The sequence below is a fragment of the Bison bison genome, unplaced genomic scaffold (assembly GCF_000754665.1).
Source record: "Bison bison bison isolate TAMUID 2011002044 unplaced genomic scaffold, Bison_UMD1.0 scf7180017853604, whole genome shotgun sequence".
Classification (NCBI taxonomy): Eukaryota; Metazoa; Chordata; class Mammalia; order Artiodactyla; family Bovidae; genus Bison; species Bison bison.
The window spans coordinates 13275-13498 of NW_011484177.1; the positions used below are offsets into that span (position 1 = coordinate 13275).

Genomic DNA, 224 nt, shown 5'->3' on the forward strand with positions numbered 1-224 from the left:
CTGTAGCCCGCCAGGCTCCTCTATCCATGGAATTTTCCAGTCAAGAATACTGGAGTGGGTTGCCATTTCCTCTTCCAGGGGATCTTCCCGACCCAGGGATTGAACTTGTGTCTCCTGCACTGGCAGGTGGATTCTTTACCACTGAGCCACCGGGGAAGCCCTTTTTCACACTGCTACTGCTGCTAAGTCACTTCAGTCATGTCCGACTCTGTGAAACCCCATAG

General features: G+C 52.7%; 1 protein-coding gene across 1 annotated transcript in view; it reads left to right on the top strand.

Annotated features, from left to right (window-relative positions):
* The window catches only part of LOC104999397 (amine oxidase [flavin-containing] B-like), a 3741-nt gene that overhangs the window by 2478 nt on the left and 1039 nt on the right, over window positions 1-224 (top strand). The gene's annotated exons all lie outside the window — the stretch shown is intronic.